General features: G+C 38.5%; 1 long non-coding RNA gene across 1 annotated transcript in view; it reads right to left on the bottom strand.

Annotated features, from left to right (window-relative positions):
* LOC114012052 (uncharacterized) overlaps positions 1-21,440 on the bottom strand; it is a 180,737-nt gene that overhangs the window by 40,691 nt on the left and 118,606 nt on the right. Inside the window, exons 3-4 of the long non-coding RNA XR_003554256.2 lie at positions 20,439-20,613; positions 19,070-19,141 (exon numbers count right to left, since the gene is read on the bottom strand). This is a non-coding gene — a long non-coding RNA (uncharacterized LOC114012052). The remainder of the gene's footprint in view (positions 1-19,069; positions 19,142-20,438; positions 20,614-21,440) is intronic.

Genomic DNA, 21,440 nt, shown 5'->3' with positions numbered 1-21,440 from the left:
CTTGTGATATTACAATCAGTTTTCCCTTCAGTTTCTGGCATCATTGTCCATTTCTTCCCCCAAACATGATCACAAAACATCCCTGTGGCAAACACAGCTCCAGCTATGTGAAATTATTAAAAAAACATACACACATTATTGGGTAGTTTGAATTTTTGCTTTTAAAAAACTGTAATCACTATGTTCACGGATCTAGTAACACTACTAACATATCAGCTAAAACCAGCTGGGGCTAAAATGAGGACAGAGGCAGACCTAGAAAATACCCTTCAGTGCTTGAACAGTGATATAAAGGTCTGCACAGTTTCATTTGGTTAGAGAAAGCAGAGACAAGAGACCCACTTTTGTCATAGAGAAATCTCTATGATGTCACACTCAAAACATGATCAAACAGTCTGCAGGAGGGGAAAATGAAAGGTCCTGTTTGGTCTGTCTGTTGAGCCTGAAGACTGTTTCTCTACCCCTGCCACCCACCAAGCTGTCCACCAGCCTGTTGGCCCTCAGTCAGGAAAACTACTCACATGGCTTGCTGTAGATCCATGAAAAGTATACCTGTTTAGGCTTAAAAAAAGTATACCTGTTTAGGCTTTCAAAGCAGAAAAGTTTCTTTAATTCTAACCTCCTGCCACCTTACCTAAAGAACCCTCATAGGTTCTTCAGACAGACTTTACAGTTAAAGTGTTTCAACTCTGTCTCCAGGATCAGGCTTCTTAACTAGAGCCCCAGCGCTGATTAAACATCCTTCTAGAAGTCCACAGTTGAGTTATTCAAACTTAAAATGTCACATGACTGCTGCTAAAAACTGAAGATGCAGCAAGGTGTATTTATCAAAGTCATTTCCGTATTTGATGAATACTGCTGAGCTGTGCAAGCAAGGTTATCAAACTGTATCTGCCTTAAGTTAAAAGTATCAGCCAGCAAATGCCAGACACAGGGTGTAAGAATGTTTCTCGTTGCTGCATATTTACTCAATCAACTCTGCAGACAGGAGCATAAAGGACCCACAGAGAATATCTTTCAGCTGTCAGGCAAAACTTGGGTTGGTTTACTGAAGCACCAAAGGTGTTTATGTTCTTGAAAGCCCATTTGTCTGTGGACACTCTCCTCTCTAATGAAAAGCTGAAACATTTGCATTGCTTTTACATCTCTTCAGAGGTTTTGTGTTTTCTGCTTCCATATGGCTAATGACGTAAGTTTTCAAAGTACATAAAAAAAATTCCTGTTTACAATGAAAAGACATTTTCGTTCCAAATGAATTCTCTCAAAGCAGTATGTCCAACTTTATCACTTTACTTTTTTCATCTGCCTTGAAAAGACTTGCCAAAACTTTACCAAAAATGCTCCTTTCCATACTGAAAACAAGGACAGTTTCCCTTTTTTCTTGTTCTTTGAAAAATCTTTTTAAAAACACTTCCCTCGTCAGTATCCTTGGACAGTGGTGAATCCCTGCTTTCCTGCAGAGATCCCTTGAGTATGTCTTTCCTTCAAGCCTGCTATTGGTGCTGCTTGCACCAGTCAGGACCGGATGGCTAGTAACTAACTTAATGTCCCTGCATCAGGGACTCTTTAGCAACACGGTCAGCCAGAAGTCTGGGTTAATTGGAAGGTATTGCCCAAGGCTAATGCCTGGCAAGCTGGGCATGAGCCTCTCTTGTAGGTGCAAACATAAACTAGTATTACTACCTGGTGGTGTTGCAATATTAATTGAACTGAGATGCTTACACAGGATGCTTATGAAATTAATGACCGTAAAATTGATCTTCATTTTAATCATGAAACTGATACAAGGATTCAGTGTTGTCTTCTTAATGCACAGTGTTAAGTCTTTGTCACTGTGTCCTCTCATGCTCAAGATGCCTCTGTACTGGAAGGGAACTGTCAGAGATAGGAAGAGTTAACTAGAACTAGGAGACTTATTTTTTCAGGCACAGATACCTGGGTTTCTGATGTCCAAGAAGACACCATGCTAATGTCTGTCAGATGAAAAGGTAGGAATTTTCACAAAATACCCAGGTTGCAGGGGAAAAGCCTATAGTCATTGTCCACTTTGTACTGTGATATAAATGGGTTGTTGTGAAGGTTAAAAATCAGACTGCTGAAAAGGAGCTGGGCAGGACTTCCACAGTAGTATCCTCTAAAAAGCCACATACAAGGCCCAAAAGACAAGAGAACCAGACTGCCACGGCATGGAGGAGATGGTGCTGTAAGGCAGTGCGAATTTAGCTACACTGGAACCAGGGAGCTCTTTGGAACAGGAGAAACCTGTGCAGGACACATGGGCTGCCTATTCATTGTAAAAACCAGCACATAGCTATGGAAAACTAAAACAGTCATTGAGAAGCACCAAACCTAGAAACAGGGAACAAGCCAATAGGGGCAGAAGCACTCAGTTCAGACTGAGACAACCTATGAAGTAGTCGTAACTGAAGTGCAATGCATTTCTGAAAGTCAGGAGGAAAGTAGCAGCATATTCTGAGCGAATAGGGAAGGGTAAATTAGACTGCCTACCATGCCAGCTGAATTGCACAGGCAACAACAAGCAATGGTGTAAGGCAAATACTTCGAAGTACTTCTACATTAATGCTAGAAGCCTAAAAAGTTAGAGGGGGAGCTGAAATGCTTGGCATCAAATGACAGTCCTGATACAATAGGCTTCTGGGAGTGTGAGGGGAAGAAGGATAGCTAATGTGATGTGGTATTACCTACTTGATAGGAATGATAGAATAGGACACACAGGTCAGGGAGAGGCACTGTATGTGAAGGGCATTATACAGTGGCACAGCATAAAAATATTATGGGGAAAAAAGAAGTACAATGGAATACTTGTGGGTGAAAAGCATGGATGTTAAAAATAATAGCATAGCTGTGCCACCAACACTCTGATTACAGCAATACCAGAACCACTGGCTCAGGAAAAGCTTCATGAAATTTGAGAAGCTGCAAATTTAGGTCAGGTACAAATTCAAAGAGACTACAATTAGCTTCACCAGACTGAGTTAATGCCTCATTAAGATATAGAAATCTAATTTTTTGGACACACAAATGCTTGCTACTTAAAAGAAACATATTGGAGTTGGTCTCAGCTGGTGCACAGGACAACAGCTATAATGGGAGAGGTGTTCTGCATTAGTGATCATCATGCGCCACGGCTTACGACTAGAAAAAGAAGGCTAAATAAATCTAGTTCATAGCTATTCAATTTCAAGAAAAATGTTAAAAGCATTAGCAATTATAGAAGAGGTAAAACCACCTCCTCTCTCCTCCAAAAACTCTGAAAGGGTTAGTCCAAAAGCCAAGAAGTCTACAGAAAGCCTGATAGCCATAAAATATGCTATACTAGATGTTTTGGTAATGTGTGTGATGAAGACAAAGAAGAAAACAAAGCAGTCCAAACACCCTCTGCATGGATGGCTCAATAAGAAAGCAAAGGAAACTTTCAAAGGCAGAGGATCAGCTTTAAAAAAAACAAGGCAAAACAAAAACCCAAACCAGAAAGCTTTCTGAAGTGAGGACAGAAAAATCCCATAAAATAAAGAGCTCAAATGTAAAAAGAAAATAAAGAGGGCTAAAAAAAGATTTTGAAGAGTGACTTGCAAATGATGCCCAAACTGATGGTAAAACATTCTTTGAGCACATCAAACCCAGGAAGCTATCTTGTGATTAGTGGGACCAGTTGATGACAAAGGCACAAAAAGGATGATAATACCACCACAGATGCTCAATGAACTGCTTGTTTCCACCTTTACTGCTGAGGTCCTTCAGAAGATTATCATGTTTGACATACTTGTTGTAGAACATAGCTAAGAGGATTTTTTATTTTCTATGAAGTTAAATCTTCTGTATTTTCATTACAAAATAAAGAAATTAATTTAATTTTTAAATTAAAAGCATCAAGGGGACAGAGCAGCTATCTCACCTATGTAGGGTCTCCTACACTACATGGTCTAGGACCCTTCCATTGAGATGGGAAAGTTAAAAAGGAAATATGATCACAGTTTGCAGTATCAAAAAAAGTGGATAGCTGAATGAAAGCAGGATCAAACAGAATAAAATCCTGTAATACTAGAAAAAGTAGTAGGGGACTCTATGAAACTAACAGAAGTGATTTAATTCAGATGAAACTACTTTCCATAGTGAGCAGTAAACCTCTGGAACTTGCTGCTACAGGAGGCTGCTGAGGTGGACAGTATCAACAGTTTCAAGTGCGAATGAGACAAATTCATGGGAAATGGGCCCATGAACACTAAAAAGACTATGCAGGTACACAGCATCTAACATCCCTAAGGCACCAACTGTGATGCTGATAGAGTACCAGAACAGACTATGGAAGTGGCCAAGTTTACATACTATCCTTAAACAGCCTCTCCTGCTGCCTCTGCTGGAGACAGAAGCAGGCTAGAGCCCTCATTGGTTTCATGCAGTCAGGCATGTTCTTACAAACTTTTGCCCAGCTTCTGCATATTGGCTTGTGTTATGTGGCCTTTTTAATTTCTCAGCTAAACAGCTCATCCCATAACAAGCTGTGTCATTCTTACAGTTTCCAATAGATAGCCATTGCTTCTGCAACTTGGGTACAGATACTCTTCTGTGGCTGAACGTATGACAGAAATCTGAATGATTCATGAGTGAATATCCAAAACCAAAAGTGATATATATCATTCCATAGCAGCAGTTACAGAGAAAAAAAATCTTGGCATATTGCAGATTTAATTCTTGATATCAAATACTTGGTTTTTTAATAAAGGGGCTAGAAACTTAATTGGGAAACATGTTCAGAATATGATATCAGTATTGATTAACCAGGACATTGCAGCAGTAAGTATTCTAGTGAGACCTATTCTAAGAGTAGTAAAAAATGTAAAGGAAATGCTGGGGAACATGGGATCACAGTTAAAAGGAAGAAATTTACTCTTCTGCAGAGTAATTTCTGCAGCTTCTGGTCTACAGTGTTGCAAAGCATACAACCACAGTAAGAACTACTGAAAAGATGAACACTTTATCCCAAAAGAATTGTAAATTACAGCACATTAACAGAAGTCACTTGGATAGGGTCATTAGCACAAAAAGTAATGCAACAAGCAGCAGCACCCTCACTATCCTTCACTAACAATCAGAGGAAACACAAACAGATTCCTCAGCGCACATGTACCAGACTCCCATTTGGAATATCCTGTATTTCCTTTCTCCTCAGAGTTTGACGAAAAGGTGATAACAGATACTACAAATCATCAGCATAAGCTCACTTATTGGCTTGATGGAAATTCTGTGCAAAAAGATGTTGACAACAGTATCCCAACCATCTCTTTTTCTGATTTGTTGGTGCAGTACAACGTACAATCATCAGAGAGAGAGTTTTACAACCATTGCAATAGTGTTTTCTATTTATAACTATTGGAATGTGAATTTACAGTCTGTGAAAGGCTTTAGAGTTCTGACTGACAGCCTGGGAGTCTTATTTCATAAACACTATATGATTTAATAAGCAAGAAATCATGAAGCTGATTCTAAGAAATGAACCTATAGAAAGTATTTTTCAATCTGAAGACAACCATGCTAATCAGTCTGAGGTTATCTTGTGTTGTTATGCACAGATGCACACGTGTTGCTGTACAGAAACACAGCAAGTTGCAGAATATACAAACTTGAAGGGAGAAAATGTTAAAGCAGCATGCTGGGGAGACAGCTGAATCAGAAACTCACAGTAAGAAATAAATGACTTTTCAAAGGAAGCATAATACATGCTTTTACTAAGGACCATTTATTAGGGACTAACACATCGTTTGTTTTGAGTGCTGCTTTGGAAAAAAAATTGCAAGAGCCATTATGGTTAAATTTGAAGATTAAATTACTAGTTTGGAATTTTCAAAACATTCTGTGCTAGTTTAACCTTGCTCCCCTAAAGTCAAGAACATGTTTTTCCAATGATTTTAATGGGAAAGGAACTGAAGCAAGTGGAGCAATTCCAAAAGTTCTGGCATGGAGGTACTTCAGCTTTCCTCTTTACAGGAGTATTAGTTACATTTTTGCATGGCTATCTAGACAATCCGGGCTGTAAAAGCTGGCTGAAGAAAGAGTTCTTATTAGCCCAATACAATAGGTCTAGGAGTTCAATCAAACTTTTAAATATTTTGTTGAATTAACTTCATACAAGAATTTAGTGACAGGTCATATCTTTTTAAATGCAAAAGCTATTGACAGAATTAAATTGTTCAACTTCAGAAGCTCTCAATGAACATTACAATAGTGCCAAACTTTATACAGGCTTTCCAAGTGCCTTACAAACATTAATAGTTTTAGCCTAAAACATCCTTGTGAAGTGGGCTATACTCATGATCGCGTGCATCCCCCGCCTTTTTATTTTTTTAAAATACAGATAAGGGAGATAAAATACAGAGGCTGTAGCAAAGAACCACCTATGTAACCAATACAGTCACACCACATGGAAATTAGTGGCTTCAGGCCATTCTCCTGCAGAGAAAAGGAGAAGCTGGGGAATTGCTGGCGAGGAAAATATTGACCAGTGCAGTTACTTGCTAGAAGATACTTTGCTGCCTGAAAACCCACCAGTTTCAGGAGGCTGGAAGCTGCACAGTAAGCCAGCCAAGTAATCACTACAGTATTGAGCGAGGAAAGTCCTTAAAGGTAGGAAAGGTCTGAAACAAGCTGGACACTTGTGGGGGGGGGAGGGGAGGGGAAGGTGAGCATGAAATAGCCAGAGTCTGGTCCCCTTTTACCAAGGCAGGGTGAGACTCACCTAATTTCTAACAGTTACAGGAGTCCCATCTGAGCTGGCTGCCCATCTTCCCTTTAGCACTAATGGAGAGATCAAGGCACTGCCAGGGTGCCCCTAGTTCATCCTTCCATTTCAGAACACATTCCAGACAATAAACTTCAGGCAGCCGAAGCTGATGACACAAAACCCGTCTTGTGAGTGTCAGCTAATAATTAGTTTAAGATGGGGCAAATTTTCAATGAGTGATAGATCTTCAGCTAGCTCTACCCAGGACTGCATGTGGTCCCAGACTGCAGAGCTGTAGCTGCATTGCACTAACATGCAGTCCTGGCTATGACTGCTCTGGTTTTGTCCCATCTGCACAGAACCTAATGTAGTGGACATCTAACTAGAGCCTGTGATTTGGGCTCTCATGCACCACAGCAATTGATAAAATATGTTTTCTAAAGTGCATACAGATCCAGAGTTAGAAACTTTGAAAAGACATTAAAAAGCTGCATTATTACAATTAGATTTAGCTGCTTAAGTGAATGGCTGAAAAAGTTCAGTGCTTCGTGTCACCAGATGTAACCTGTCCTTGAATTGCATAGACAAACTCTTCTTCCTCCCTTCAGATTTCTTGTGTACGTCCTTAGAATATGAATGTCCACAACTATTCATAACCATTTGAACATACTACAGCTTCTTCACCTTTAACTTTACACCTTGAGCTGCAGAAGTCAGTAACTGTGATGACACAACTTTAAAAGTGTTATATTCATTTTCCCAGAGGACACTGCTACAATTTGCAATTTGAACATTTTCCAAAATAGCAAACAAAAATTACATCTGTCAGCAGTGGGAATAGATCTTACATTTACTTCTTAGGCACAGCTTCCTTTTGATATTATGAAGATGGAAAGGCTTGTTTTCTCAGCAGCGATTTAGAAATGTCATCTAGAAGTTTCAGAAAGATAACCCTTAAAGGTACTACATCCCACACCTTAAAAAGAAATCTGTTTTAAAAATCATCCCTGACCTACACTTCTCCCTCTGGGCACACTACAAACCAGGCTAACATCTGCACATCTGTTCTTCATACCTGAGTGTCTCTCAAATGAAGAAATACAGAAAATAAACTACTGTCTAAATCAACAAGATTGTATTACACTTTGTGGTTCCCACTAACTTAAAGCAATCACAAACTCTTGGAAATGAAACCCTATAATTAATCATATGCATTTAACTTTCTTTATGTAAAATTACAATTAAGAACCACCTAAATGCAACTGATTGGTACAAAAATTTGGAAATTTATTCAGACCGTGATTTGTGCAAGTCTAGCTTGGAAAATGTGCAAGTAAGTGATATTCAAAATGGCTGCTACTGTACAATAGTAGCACAATTTTCTTTCCAGCTGTTTCAAGCAACCTATATATGAACATCTTTGTACTATAAAAGTCCTTTGCCTTCTGTCTTTTTAATGCCCCAGATGCCCAGCCCTCCTTCTAATTAGTATCTTGAAAATATGTCAGTTCATTTGCTATGCTTAGCTGTATCCAGAGTTTGCTGTTAACGCTGGGGTTTTTTTTGTTTTTGTTTTCTTTTCACCTACAATGATATATCTATAACAAGGTCACAAAAGCTTCTGCAACAATGGTCTAATGATATTCATTAGGGTATGAGATTTCACACAAGCATAATTGACAGGGTCAATGAGCAATAAGTATGTTCTTCCAGCTGTTGCTAGATGTGACCACCACTAAACTATGAAAGAAAGTAGAGAAAGAAGAATTCTAAAAACCAACCCGGAATAAATAATATTTCATAAAGGAACTAAATGCATAGTAAGCACTGGAGTTGTCTATGCTGAACCTACTCACATTTAGTGGTGGGCCATTGTTCCTGCCTCTCAGTGATATTAATACATTCTTCTCTGGCCAGACAAGCATCACTTTAAATTGGGAAAGGCAATGTATTTCATGGCCTTTCAAAACCTTGTCTAGAAGCAGAGGTTTGATGAAATTGTCTGGTGTCAGCTTGCTTGGGCAACAGAAAGAAGACAAATACTTCGTCTAGCTAAGACAATATCATAACATTATATCAAGCCAAAATATTTCACACTAGAAATCAAGCATCTCCTTCAAACTCCTTACACAGACTTAACACATCCAAAGGCAACCAAGCACTGTTTGCATACCCCTGCATAGCTCTGCCTGCAAACCAACTGTTTTGTACCTACTGATCCCAGTACGTGGATGGCATAAGTAACATGGGCTACTGGGGTCTGCCCTAAAAGTAATTAACAACAGTAAGAAAAGTAACAATTAGGACCTATTGTGATAATTTGGTTCAGAGTCAAAGGAAAGAAAGAGCAGCCATCACAGTGCACATGAATTATTCACACATCATCTGTGGAAAATTGGTACTGGAATATTTCAGTTTGAAAACCTTCTGATTTCAAAGCACACTTCAGTATATTGCTGAATTGGATTCTCAGCAAGATAAATGCTACTGTTTAGCTATCACCAGGAACAAAAGGGTTTTTGAAGTATCTTTCATTCCAGTTCCCCAAACTTTGCAGTTAAAACATTTAACCACACCAATCCTGTCACAAAAAGAGTTTACATTAGATAGCAATGGAACAGATATATGTCTTAATTCAAACTAGAGATGCTTTTCTTGAAAAATACATGAAACACCCCCAGAGCTAATACTGCCTTTCTCACTCACGCTAACTGGGACTTTCTTCATCACTACAAATGCACAGGAACACAAGCTCACCATTTAACTCTGCTTTTGCAACTCATTTCCTATCATTTCCTGAGACTGTCCACCATAAAACAATTACATGAACCATTTCTGTTTGATGTTATCTAGCTCTAGAAGTGGCTTGTATAAAACCAAATTCTTAACACATCAGACTTAAGATTAATGTACAGTGAGGGTTTTTGGCATGACATTCTTTCCACAGATAGATCAAGTAAGATGGAATTATTGCTCTGCACATGTTTGGTGTGCTCCTATCAGCTAGAGGCACAGGAGAAAACAAGCCCTCCAGACACCACTGCACACTTCCTAGAACAGCATGAATACTGATACATTTCCCTTTAGTTTGAATATTGGTCCAAACCACCTATTGCCTGCACACAGATGAACAGTGGAACAACACAAAATACCAGTGTGACAGTTAACAAAAGGGATAGGAAGTGTCCTCTCCAGTCAAGCCAAATAATATAAATTCACCAGTCAACACCACATCAAGTATTAAAAAAAATAAAAAAAATCACTTGAACTTTGACTTCCTTTCAACACACTTAATGATGCTGTTTACAGTATACAGTATTTTAGCATGTTACCAGGTTTTAATACAATAAATGTGCTTAGCTACTGTTGTAGTACTCGGTGTTTAACCCTATGACACCCCTGGCCCAGTGCACATGACTGCTGCCAACAGAATGCACGCTCAGGGAGTTTAAATCTCAGCAGCAAACACGCCTGAATGTTTCCTCTCTCAGTACTGCAAATGCTTGCAATAAATTACTTAAAAAATATAGGCCTGATTCACCACTGCATTACAGCATTTGTACACAGCTGACTTCAACAGTTACACTAGTGTAAAAGAGAAGTAGGGGAGGAGTGAAGCAAGCCCTGCATGCAGATAATTAACCATCTTTTTTGTTGAAACATAATATACTTTCTCCATAAACTGGCAACAGAACCAATCAGTGTACACATTTCATTTCAAATACAAAGTAATTTTAGGAGCTAGCATTATTGTACCATTTGAAATATTCTCTGTTCTCATCAAATGATTCCCCCTGTAATTGATGTCATAAAGAATATCTGTGTTAAGCTGTCTTCATTTCCACAGTTTTCAATCCTTATAATGATCAATTATTTATATACAGACTAGATGAAAGGCAAGATTGTAATGACTCCAAGAGATTTAAGAGTGATATAATAAATCTTGAAAGCAGAACTCATGTGGGTGATGGTAACAAAAGCCAGTACTGGACGATCAAATTTTACTATTTTTAGAAGTTCTCCTTCTCCTCCTCACAAAAAAAGATCACCAAAGCAGCACCTCCTCATGCAGTCCTTCTCCTTTTGTGCTAGCAATAGACCTTCTGCTTCCCTGTGAGATCCCTACCACCCTCACCCCTTCCAGATTATTCTTCTTCAAAAAGAAAAAGCATGTGTTTGTTGCTGTCCTTATTAGCCCAACCATTTTACTTGCCAGTATGGTCTCACTGAGTGGCAGGGGAAATTCCTTGATTTTTACAGTATGTTAACACACCTTTACCACACTAATGATGACTCAGGGGTTCAAAGTTTACATTTGTATCCAAACTTTGCAAAAACATCTGGTTGGCTTTGGTTCAAGGCCACAATAAACATAAGCATTGTCACCAGTCAGTATCCATGTCATATGTAACTTGAAAAGGACATACACTTCTTCATATGACTCTCATCAGACTTGAAAAAGAAGTCTGGCAAAAATGACTTGGATAAATCAAAGATTTGAACCCATGCTTCCATCTGCCTCCTTTTTTCCACAATTCTCTAAATAAAAGATTCAACAGCTAAGGGTCACCAGTCTGTTTTCTGTGATCACACTGAGCCCATCAGATATGTCTAAGCATGTGGGTTCTGGCCAACTTCCAAGTGTAGCTTCCAGCCACATTTAGGGACACACATCCCTATAAATTGTTCAAACCAACCTACACCAAATGATATCTTTCGGATTTCACTCAAAACATAATAAAGACATTTTCCTAGTCTTCTTCATGCTTGCAGTAATTCTTTGTAGTAACTTGAACACATGCATTAGGTATTAAAGTATATAATATATAAGTGTATGTTGCAACACTGACCAATAATTTGTGCAACCAATTTTGGAGAACTGTAAAGGACTTATTTTTCAAAGTTGCTCTTAATTGCAAGCTCAGTTGAAAGGTCTTCAGTTGGGACAACAAAAACAAAGGATCAGTAATTTTTCAGAGTTAAAATCTGTGCTTAAGTATAGGGTGAATTCCAAAACCTCCAAGCAATACAAAAATTCTCACTAGCACTTTATTTCAACAAGCACTTCAGAGTTTCATTACTTATATTAGAAAGATGTACAGTAAATACACCTTGCAACATGATCTTACATTTTTAGTCTACTAAAGAAAATGTTTCCTATAGTGGTAGACAAATGATGTGATTAAAAGATTACATATTCTAGGACCAAGTTTTATAGTTAAAAAATGGCATTTTCCTCAATTAAGACTCACAAAATATGGTCCTAATTGATTTGTTTAACAATAAACGTGGCCATGGTTACAATTAATGCCAAAGTCTTTTGCCAATTTATTTCTCTTTCTGTCCTTTGGGATTTCTCCTTCTCATAATACACTTGCAAGAAACAATAACTCTTGAAAATGTCTGCAAGGAGTTAATTCCAAACGATAAAGCAATCCAGTCCAGAAAGCAGCTAAGATTGAGCTTATGTCAACAGGTAGAATTTACAGTCCCACAAAAAGAAATGTTTAACAGTCAACTATTTAGCTGCAATAAATCAGACTTTCACTATGTTCTTCTTATCACTGTGATCTATAGATGAAAAGCAGTATATAGTAGCTAATTATTAATTTTATTTATTACCATAGGCAGGATTTTCTAGTAGTATTCTGTTCCTTAATGTGAAACTAGGGATCAGAACTTTATGATGACCTGAAGCTGATTTCTTAACAGTTTCGATTTCCTGCTCTTCATAGTCACCATAAATCTTGTTTTCCTCCTCAAAACTTCAGATGTTTCTAACTTCTTATCTATCAGCCTCTAAAGTGCTTCCAGACTCCCACAAATGTTTTAGCAGACTCCGCAGGCTTCCCTGCCACTCCGCTAAATGTAAGGCCATATATCTCTTTTGGGGGAGTTCCCCACTGAAGAAGCCATACCATGCAAAAAACATGTAAGCAGGGAGGACCCACAGGTACCCCAGTCTCGGCTGTGTTTAAAGTCTGAACCCATGCTGTCATCCTAACTTGCCTAGCATACAAACGGACTGGACAAGCCTGTGCTTAAGCTCACCAGGCCAAAGCAAGAGACAAGCTTCAGCATTTCTTCTCTGTGTCTGCAATCCCCAGGTCAGGCAAGGCTATGATGGCCCAAGTCCTCCACCAACTGTTCCATCATGCTTTGTAATGGCATCGTACGACTGATCTCAATATGGAAATGTGAAACCCGGATCATGGACTACATAGTGCTTAATCCAAAACTTTGATAGCAGAGATGTCATCACATAGGCATTGGTAAGTTTCCAGCCTTAAAACTGGCTGTCTTAAAAAAAGGAGGAGGGTGGGGACTGAGGAAGGAGAGCAGAGAAACTGGAGAGGGGCATGGTCAGGAGGGAAAAGGAACCTGCAAGGACACGCTTCATCACAGCTTAAGCATTTGAGAACGAGAATCTTAATGAAATACTTTGCATTTGCCCTACCTATGTTCTTTACAAATCACAGCCACTAGAACAGGTCAGTACAACAGACAGTTTCCTGTTCAATATGACTTTGACACTTGGTTGAATCCCTTGGCAGTGCTCTCAAGCAGTAAAACCAGGGCTCTTTCCCAGCTCCACTATAAGCTGTCAGGAAGTGTCACACTTCTAGGGAAAGCACGGGGCAAAGTCAGAAGGAAAGGAAAGGGGATTTACAATGCTTACATAGCTGTTAGAGCTGCTTCTGTAATAGAAAATGCTAACAGCAGTGCAGCTCAGCAAAGCCATTCTTTTGCCCAAAAGTAATCTTAAAAAAAAGCCATGTAATAAAAGATATCCTGGTACTGAAAAACAAGCAGTGTAACATGGAAGGACAGTGTGGTATGGAATAAGAAATCTTATATGACACACTGGCTCCTCACGTGAAAAATGGTCTAAGATGCCATTCATTACTTGGGTCTGCAGTTCTTAAAGAATACAAAGTGAATATATAAAAGGCTTCTCTCCTTCAATAGCATTATCCTTTCCAGTGTTGTGGTACATTTGATTAATGTCTAGCAACCTAAGGGATAAGGTGCCACATTTGCATTGCATGAAACATGAAATGACACAGGACTCATTGTCATGTTTCCTGATGGTGCTTTCATGTTCAATTATGTTGTTTTTTAAGTTGTTTGTTTTGCTTCTGCTGCTTGCATGGGCTCATGTGAATAGTTTAGTATTTGGGTCATGTGGCTTTGGTCACATGTGGTAGAGTTTACAGTATTTTATACATTTTTTCTATAAATAGGTGCTGAGAATATCCTGCCCCATCTCTGCATTTGACTCCTAGATGCAGCATTCACAGATGCAATTCTCTTGTGTGAAGCAGAGCTGAATGTTTACAGATGTGTTTGACAGAGCTAGCTTTCTGCTAAAAACTCTTTCCAAATCATGTTTTTCTTACTAAAATGAGGGAGAGTTCATAAAATGGGAATCCATGTTTGATGGGAAACATGCTGCTAAGAAATACCATCATGTTGTGAAACACAGGAAAAAAATGTGAAGAACAGTTGTATGATGTCATTGGAGGACGTTTTTTTCCCCCTAATTTTGTAGAGATAAACAAATCAGCTGCAATTCTGTGTGTTTATCTTCCTCCACATCTAGGGCACCCTGTCTCAGTTGAATGCTTTACTGAGGTGCAAGAATAACTATTTTCCCCAAGGAAAACTGCATGCTCTTTTGTGAGCCTTTTCAAAAATGTTTTTGAAGTGACCATTCTGTTCTACCTTCTGCAGTGCCTGCAGTTGCCAGGGCTTCTTCCTCTCTGCCCCATTTGCAACCACAGGCAATGGGAGTCTGCTGGGAAGTGCAGGAATGAAACAGCGTTCTCTGGATTCCTTCTCTCCCCACACACCCTAACATGGCTCTTCACTGCGGATGTAATGTGTTGCACTGACAGTTATAAAATTACCCTTCTGATTCTGATTATTTTTCCAGACAGACACCACTAGGTTGCTTTGTTATATTTGGATGCGTTCTTCTTATTATTTACTAATTCACATTTCTCAAGGGCAAGGCCTGCCTAGGATCAGCAAAGGGCGGACAAGTCTGCATCTGCTCTCAAGCACCCCTCTCCATTGCTGTTGATTCTCACTGCATACTGCTCCCTCCTTCACCCTTTCCTTACTCTTCTGTGCCTCAACATTTTTGTCCACTTTGCCAAGTCCCTCAAACATCTGCCTCCTCCACCCTGCTCTTGTGCTCAAGAATGTCTCTGGCAGAAGCCTATGACCAGAATGACTTTCCCCACCAGAGATCTATTCTTCCCTCTTGGTCTCACCCCAACAGAACACATCTCCCAGCACAAGTCTTGACTGCAACTTCTAGTGATCTCAATTCAGATCTTTGCCTTCCTCTACTTCCCTTTTCACAGCATGAGACTGTGACAGTCTCTCAAAAGAAGCTTGAGAGGGCATGACTGTCTTATCAGTTTACCTTTACCTTCACTGATTATTCCCAATTCTCTTCCATGTAGTATCTACTGCAGATGCAGGAGTTTCTCATCTGTTTTCCACCAGCCAGCCCATGATCACCTCCTGAACTTCCCCCTCAGGCTCTGGCTGCATTCTTTTTTTACTCTTTTTATCTAAAAATGGAAATATAGAACAATCTCTTCCTCCTAAATCACACAAACCCCCCCCCCCCCCCAACCATACAGAAACACAATTGACTTCTTTCATCTCTAAGCTCATTCTGTGTTGTCAATACCATTACACGGAATTTTTCACACCATGTCCACCCAAGATCCTCTCTAGCATGGCTTTCCTCCTCAAATTTCAATAAAGATGCTGTCATTAGAGTTTCAAGTGATTGTTGTCTAGACAGATCTCACAGCCACTTACTCCTTTTTCATTCCCTCTATATATTATTTTCAACACTTGCTAGTGCATATGTTCAAGCAAATATTTACCTCCTCACACCCCTAATTTCATTGACATCATCATATCCTAATTGCCATATTTCTTTGACAGATCCTTTAGAAAGACTCTCCCATTCTTTCTTCCAGTTTTCTACGGGACTCTATGCCACATCTAAATTATGTCCTTTAATGTATTTCAGCCTCTTTTCAAGACTAAAGACTTGTTTGTTGACTCCCCACGTTCATGACAGGAATCTTTACTAGCAGCACTGAAACCTAACAGGTATGTAGCCACTACCTAGAGTCCAGCATAACTTTAGTATACACTTCCTTCTTCCTCTATTTTAAGCACTTCCCACCATCTCAATTTCAATCACAGTAATCTACCCAACATGATTACAAGCTTCTTTGTGTTACGAATTTGAGAAGATCCTCTTTTCCCTTGACCCCTCTAGTCTTCACATTCAGACCAGGTCTAATTTTCACAGCTAAAACTCCCCATAGCCCTCATCCTTTTGCAGCTTGGCTGAAAATCCTTCTTTCATTTAACTGAAGTAGCTTTGCCTCACTCTAAACCAAAGCAAGTCACAAAGATCTTTCTTCTAGCTTCAGCTCTAGGGCTTCTCTCTAAGCATCTCTTGAGTTGCTGCTCTTTCCTTACTGTACTTTCTTTTTAATTTTTCTGATGGAACAAATACAGCGCTCATTTGACTTGTAAGAGGCTTAAAACCACTGAGATTAAAACAGCCATGAAAAAAACCCAGACCAAAAGTTACTCACCTCCCTCCTTTTTCCCTGAACAGAGCAGAGCTTATACAACAGGCAGGAAGGGGTAAAATAGCTTGGGAGACCAAGGCAGCTGGTCTCATCAGACAACCGCACCCAGCTGTTTTATATATGGGACAGGAAGAGGAAATTAGAAGCTAGAGTAGGAGGATAATTCCCTGTTCAGAAGCTTAATGTGAAAAGACTGTTGCATTAAAGGCCATATTTGTTTGTGCTACATAAAGATTTGAACAAATAGGAAGTATTGTCACTATTAGCAGGAAAAAAGGGGAAAGCATTTTTATGTATTTTTCCTGTGGCTTGTGGCTTTTTTTCTCTTTACTACGACACTTCTAAGATTGCATGTTTTACCAGGATACCAAAAACGGAAACTGATTTTGTTGGATTTGCCTTTCCAATTTTTTGCCCCGTTCTTACATGTTTTCCTTTACACAGCCATTTGTCACAAAATACAAAGATGGAAAATTAATATTGTCTCTAATTCTGTGAAGTTTTTAGTCTTGACTCCATGCCAATTTAAATAATTCTTCCAACCTAAACTTTACCCACAGGATCACATAGCATGCTTGGTCTCTAAAATATTTGTATTAAATTTCTATGGCCTATCAAACAGCTGATTCGGGCTATCAAAAGGTCACTCACTAGAGCAAGCAGTGATTTCTCTTTCAGTTTGTGAAGCATTTTGGGAAAATACTGTAACTAGGTTGAACTTTCAAACTCTGCTGATACCAGAAGAAGCAACAAGAAGGAACCCCCTCCTCTTACTCTCTGAATAATATATCCATTTCTCTGCTATAGTGATAACCTGTTGGTTTTTTTTTTAATACCTAAGTAAATTCACTAGTTTATAGCAAGAAGCCCTGCTCATAAGGAAAGAGAGGAATACTGAGTCTCCTGTCTTTCTGCAGTTTTTGATTACATCATTTTTTCATTAAGCATGGTTGGTATTACAAGCAATACACAGCTTAGAATTGCCAATCTTGTAATAATTTGCAGCAGATCTGCTGTAAGATGAAGCAAACTCATTTCTAAACCTCATTACATTCTATAACTTCATTCTTGTTTTTCCTTTCATTAATAAAAAGACACAGTTCATGCTACATTTTCTATGAATCAATGAAGACTAATGGAATCGTACTTCACACACTTGAAATGAGAACTAAGTTGAAAATGAATATGGAAATTAGTACAATGTATTTAGAAATTTACCATTACTGGACTAAAAAACTACAGCAACGTAATAAAAAAAGGTCCATAATGGCTGCAGATCTATTTCATGGACTCATAGTTTCCCTTTTTATCATAGAATATAATTTTTAGAATGTTTGAAAAGTTTAATTCCTTAAATTTAAACTCTTGCAAAATGTGTCTACTGCATAATGAGAAAGTTTTAATGCCAAGATCATTTGACATATGTGAGAAACAGACATCAATATTTCTACCTGGTTCTCACAATCATTGCCTGTTCAGTGGGTGTAAATTGCTGTATTTTTTTCTTTTAATTTTGTCATCCTTAAAGCTCAGAGCGTGAGAAAAAAAAATTATTGCTGTTGATACATCTCAAGTTTTTGATAGTGGATGTTGTTAGAATGTCTTCTGTCCCACAACATTCATGGAATGGAATTTTCTTCAGCTGCATGTGCCATCTGTAATGATGATGCTTCTTTCAGGTTTGGGAATAACAAACAGAAGTGGCTCTGCATGATCTAGTTGTCCAGAGAACTCGCTTGCTGCAAACACCTCACAGTGGCTCCAAAGCAGCTGAATTTTTATGGTGCTCTACCTTCTATAGGAAGATTTAGATAGATTCCCAGATTTAATCTCAACCTGCCTCAAAGTAAAATGAGCATTGTGCTTGGAATCCAAATATTTTCCTGTCAGTGCTATGTATTGTTGTTTACAGCTATGCTAATGTTTTTTGCTTTTTTTGTGTTGTTTTACTTTTGACATCACTATTAACACCAATGAAATGCATTATGTCCAAGTGTTTGGCATCCCTGGAGTATAAATGGAGTATGTGAGTTGCAAATGAGGTTTTCTTCACATACATAGGATTGGCTTCTGTGAGTAACCCTGCTGAAATCACTTGAATGACTTGCTTTTTAAGAAGTCTGGGGGCTTACATATGTAGTAGAATCTTATACGAAATATTCTTCAGATTATTTATCTTTGAAAAATACATATTAAATATGGGAAGATGGAGCAAAATATTTAAAATAATTTTATCCATAGCTGCTAATTATGACATTAAAGTAGATATTTGCATTTATTTGTATATACTTAAATATGAAGACTTAAAAACTGAACCAATGTTCTCAACTATGTCTTTAAGAACCACCTAGTGGACAAACTTCATACAACAATTTTATGTAATACTACCTCTGCAGCATTACACACTCCTTTCTTTTTTGGGGAAAAAAAAAGAAAGAAAAGGATTCATCTATATAGGGGTGTAAAGGAGAGGCGAAGAAATGCACTCAATTACCGCTCTGTTGCAAATTTCCAATAAATGTCAGTGTAGAAAGAAAATTTATTTGCCCAAAAAGATATATTAAAAAATATAGTATGTTGCCTTTTTATGTTGCTTTTTTTTACATGGAAAAGGTGTGGAACTGATAGGCTGTTTAATGAAAAAATGTAGAAAACTGTTTTTCTACTAGATAATGCATAAAATTCAGGAAAATACTTGCTTAGTTCTGACAGAACCTGCATTCCATGCAACCATGCATTGTATCTTCAGTCTCCAAACCAGAGTAAACTGTAAAGTGAAAGCAAACAGCATCTATATTAAAAACTAATGATGTAAAAAATGTCTTCAGTAATAATAATCTAAAATGTGAGTAACCTCAGACATGCTGCCTTCTTCCATTATGGAAATTTAAATATATATTTTCTCAATTCAACTGTATTCCACTATTCCACATAGTTAGCAATACATATTCACCCTACTACATAAAGCATACCTTGTCATTTGCAATGTAGAGCTATTGCCTATGTTATAAAGAATAAAGATGTATTTGATTGTCTTTATAACAGGATTTCCTCAATTTATCTTCATTCAGATTTGTTAAATATTCATTTATTCATTGCAGAATCTTGCATATTTCCTTATTCTGCACTCAGACAAAGTGTTAATAAGGGATCTTATGTACAAACCATATTTTTCTGTCATTTGCTTGTTTCTAAATATACCAGGAAGCTCTTGGACATATACTACATATACCAGGAAGCACAGCTTTATGGAGGTATTTTTTCCCTCTTGTCCTTTCTATCACTGGCACAAACCAGCATATTTTGTAAAATCCTAAAATAGGGTTTGATGCTTGGTGCTACTTATTCAGCTGTCTTACAGATTCTGGAAATAAGGCCATTACTGTGCAGCAGGAATGTAAATTAATTTTTACATAGTATTCTCTATGGTATGAAATGGTTATTTCTCATTATTCCTTATAAGAAGAACCCTTCCTTTCTCAGGGAGCCCCTCTATACCCTTTACGTGTTCCAGTTCAGGGAAAATGTTTGCGCTCAAGAGGAATATGTTGTCATGGAAATTCACATGGACGAAGTTATTTCTGTGGAACAGTCTACTGTTGGAGCAGCAGAAGACAGAGGGAAAAAAAAAAAGTGCCCACAGTGTTTGAAGCTGGAGTCCTTGTGTGTGTGGAAAATACATGCTTTAGCAGCTACCTCTGTAGAAGCTGGAGTAGATCAGTTCTGGCCAGAAGGCAATTTAGAATTTGAACCTATTTGCTAATGAAAGGAAAAGCTTTCCAAAAAGTAATGTGAATGGAGGTAGGGTCAGAAATGAGCCACAAACACATGTCATCAGATTTTAGACAAGGTAATGATTCATATTAAAATCCTAGTACTCCTCTGCTGTCTTAGATATGGCCACAGACCTCCAAGGAGATCTATCTCTCTTGGCCTGAATGCTGTTTTCTTGTTTGGGTTATGCCACATAACCAGGACTAATCAGAGTTACTGGTTAATCAGAACCCGCAGTAGTAGAAGGGAGGGAAGGAGGGAGGGAGTGGCCCAGCATATTTGAGACCTACCCTGCAGTGGACTGGTAAGACGTCCAAGACCCCTTGTCACCTGCCACTTGTGAAAGTCTCCGTGAGTTCCTCATCTCCCATTTGCCCACGTGGTTTTAGCTCATTGAAGATTCAGGTAGGTGGCTCCGAGGATAAGGGAGGTTCGGCAGCTGCATTCTTACAGGCTGGATTTTACCTGTGGGATTAGAAAAGAATACATCATGCTCTAAACTTTCGAAAAAATATTTTCAAAACAACACATAGAATGTATTCCCACTCACTTGAAACACAGAGCTAGTAGATGAAAACCAGGAATGAAAACAATTATAAATAGCCCAGAATAGCTGCACTGAACACAAACCAAATAAAGTGGAAAAACAAGCAAGTGACATAACTCTTTTGAAGTTTACTTGATACTTAAAGAGGTTCTGTACAAATGAACCGTGATTGCTTCAGGAATATGGGTGATGCCAAGATCTTGGTCATCATTAAATAATACATATGAAATTATTGGGAGGGGATTGGAAAGTTGGGTGTGAAGTGGCAGAAAAAATTTCCCTGGTTTCCAGAGCCCAAGTTATTCTGAAGCCTCTGGTAAGTCTGATAAGTTACTGTAGTCATGCAGAGGATTGTCTAAATTGCACAAATTCCCCCCACCAGTAATTCTATTGGCCAGGATGCTTATTGGACTCCACAGCACCTCCTTCTAGAACTCCTGCTCCTCAGCACACACACTGTGCACTGGAGTACCGAAGTACTCTGCAAAGCTTATTCCACATTCTCTACATAGCTTATTCCACATTCTCTACATCAAAGGAATCCTTTCTCTGCAGAACTGGGACTTTTATGACTCCTTTCTGCTACATTAAAGGAACTGGATTGAGGATCTTCACCATTTGTGTAAAAGACTTCCTTCTTCTGTGCTTACTTGGGGTTAAACAAACAACTTATTTTTATATGGCCCTCAAAACCAGCTTGAAAGCACCAGAAAATCAGCTGCAGCAAACTGTGTTCTGCTACCAG

This window comes from Falco peregrinus, chromosome 8, assembly GCF_023634155.1.
Source record: "Falco peregrinus isolate bFalPer1 chromosome 8, bFalPer1.pri, whole genome shotgun sequence".
In the NCBI taxonomy this organism is placed as follows: Eukaryota; Metazoa; Chordata; class Aves; order Falconiformes; family Falconidae; genus Falco; species Falco peregrinus.
The sequence above is the reverse complement of the archived record's forward strand: the minus strand, read 5'-3'. Positions and strand labels throughout refer to the sequence as shown.